We start from the raw sequence: 2,754 nt of genomic DNA on the forward strand, positions 1-2,754 counted from the left end.
AGCTGGGCCTTCAGTATCTTTTCATCGGTAAGTTTAACGAAGAACCACTTGAATACTAGTTAACCAGCATACTTTGCAAACAGTGTACCTACCGACGCAGTGTAATTGCAATATGGGAAGCGGCTTTGGGAACATCCCTTCCCATACACGGACAGAGGAACTTTATTTGCTCTGGTCATTCCCATCATGCGGATTTCATATCAACAGGAGGGCGGAAACATCTTCGTAATGATGCTGTTCCATTCGGAGAAGTTCGCATAGAATGCGAGCAACTTTTTGCCGAAATCTTTGAGCAACCACATGAAGAAGACATTTCTTTTGAAACAAACTCCGAATTTCAATTTGATAATGACACGCCAATCACATTCTATCGCGAATATGAAGACGAACTAAACAGGTACGTGAATAATGCTGTTTTTTTCATAATCACTTTTACTTTTACTTAATCAAATTTTTTACTGTCTCAGATCTGCTGTGCCTTCGTCAAACGGTTGCGCCCCACATAATCCTGATACAGCAGTTGCCATCCGCTTAAGGGGAATACGGTACCCTGGTGATGTTCAAGAGTCAGACTTTTCATCCCCTCAAAGAGCAAAACAGGCATACAGTGTAGCAATCCATAAGCTGGAAGAAACCAGGACACAAAAAGAACAGCTCAAAAGGGAAAATGAAAAATTCCGGGCTATAATTGATAGTCTTCAAACTCAACTGCAAATGGCTATGAAGCAGCTGTCGGTGACAAAATCGCAGAGGAATGCTGAAGTTTTGGATGTAAGTTCGACAAGGAAGTAGTGTTATACTTAGGATTATGTTTCTTCATATCATTACATTAATTCTAGGCAATCAAGTTTCACAAGCCAAGAGTCGTATATAAATTGGCGACTAATACGAAAGAAGGCACACGATACAGTGAAGATATACGATCGTTTTCAATGGGTTTGCATCACCATTCTCCGGCGGCATACGAGTTTGCAAGGGAGAAGCTAAGCTCCGGTAATGATCTGCCACATAAGTCTACAATTGCGCAATGGTACAACGTTGTCGACAGTAAACCGGGAATTTTAGCTGCAGCTCTAGAAATAATTGAATGCAAAGTTAAATTAATGAACGAAAAAGGCAAGCTACTTCTGGCGAATTTAGTTATGGACGAGATGTCTATCAGAAAGCAATTGTTTACTGAAGCTGGTGGTAGTATTGGAGGCTGTACTAACGTTGGATTCGATATTGGACTGAAGCAGGAACTGGCCACAGAAGCATTAGTTTTCCTCATAACTGCTATGAACGATCATTTCAAGGTACCAGTTTCTCATCACTTCACGGCACGACTCGTAGCAGAAAAGAAGAACATATTGATTACCCGATCTTATCGTACCATCAATTACCTTTGATGGAACAAAAACCAATATGCGTTGCATGAAGTTGCTGGGAGCGGTATTTCATGGCGATATATCACCAACCTTTCCCCATCCGAGCGGCACAGGAACAGTGTGTATCATTATGGATGCAGTTCACATGCTGAAACTAGTGCGTAACACATTTGCCTCTAAAGGTGTATTCCAAGATCGCCTTGGTCGTGAAATTAACTTTGAATTTCTCGTGAAACTTGAAGAATTACAAACAGAAAAGGGGCTTCATCTAGGAAACAAACTGAATAGCAGTCATATAAATTTTCAAAAAAAAACTAGATGAAATCTAAGCTAGCTATTCAGATGTTCAGCAACAGCGTAGCCAATGCCCTGGAATATCTTTTGAACAAGCAAACGGAAGAGTTTAAAGGTTGTGAGGGAACGATTGAGTTTTTGCGTACATTCAACAATCTGTTTGATATCATGAATTCAAAATCAAAATTCGGGAAAAATTTCAAAAGACCGTATTGCAATGAAACACATTCCGATTTTTTTCCATTATTTGCAGTATTGCAAACAGTATATATCGGAATAAACCTGTTTTGTAAAAGGAAAGCAAACTTGTATATTAGAAACAGTTAATTTTACTGGTTTCCTTGGGCTGCTAGTAAATATCGAGTCAATCAGTACCCTTTATTTCCAGTATGTCTATCCACCTTGCAGCCCACTAGATTATCTGCTCACATACAAACTTTGCCAGGATCACATCGAACAAACATTTTGTCTCATACGAGCTAGGGGAGGGTTTAATGACAACCCAACAACGAAGCAATTTTCCTATGCCTTTCGAGCTCTCCTCGTTCACAGAGAACTCAAAATGTCAGCTGTTGGAAATACTTCTCCTCAGGACTGTACAGAATTTGCAATACTTACCGTACCCAGTACAAAAAAACAAAAGCAGAATAAGTCTATCGACAATTTGTTTGAAGATTGGTTGTACGAAGACGTTGAATTTCAAGATTTGGACAACATTGATACCGATATTATTACGTACATCTCAGGTTTTGTTGAAAGAAAAGTTGATAAGATACTTAAATGCAATGAATGCAGAAGTGCTCTATACACGGATGAAACTGAATTCTCTATGTTGCTCGAACAGAAACTATTTTGTGCAGGTGCTGGATTGATTGAACCTCAGAAAGATACTGTAACTATATGCAAAACAGCTGAGCGACTCTTAAGAGCTGAGCAGGAAAGTATGAAGGATGGATTTCTTGAGCCAGTGAAATTGATTAACAAAACTATGTCAGTGCTGTACGATCAGAATCCATCGTTGATCAGAAATTTGGATAATCACATAACAAGTTGCCCAGTAGATGAGAACCATAAATACCTTTTAATGAAACTA

The sequence above is a fragment of the Armigeres subalbatus genome, unplaced genomic scaffold (genome assembly GCF_024139115.2).
Source record: "Armigeres subalbatus isolate Guangzhou_Male unplaced genomic scaffold, GZ_Asu_2 Contig1700, whole genome shotgun sequence".
Lineage (NCBI taxonomy): Eukaryota > Metazoa > Arthropoda > Insecta > Diptera > Culicidae > Armigeres > Armigeres subalbatus.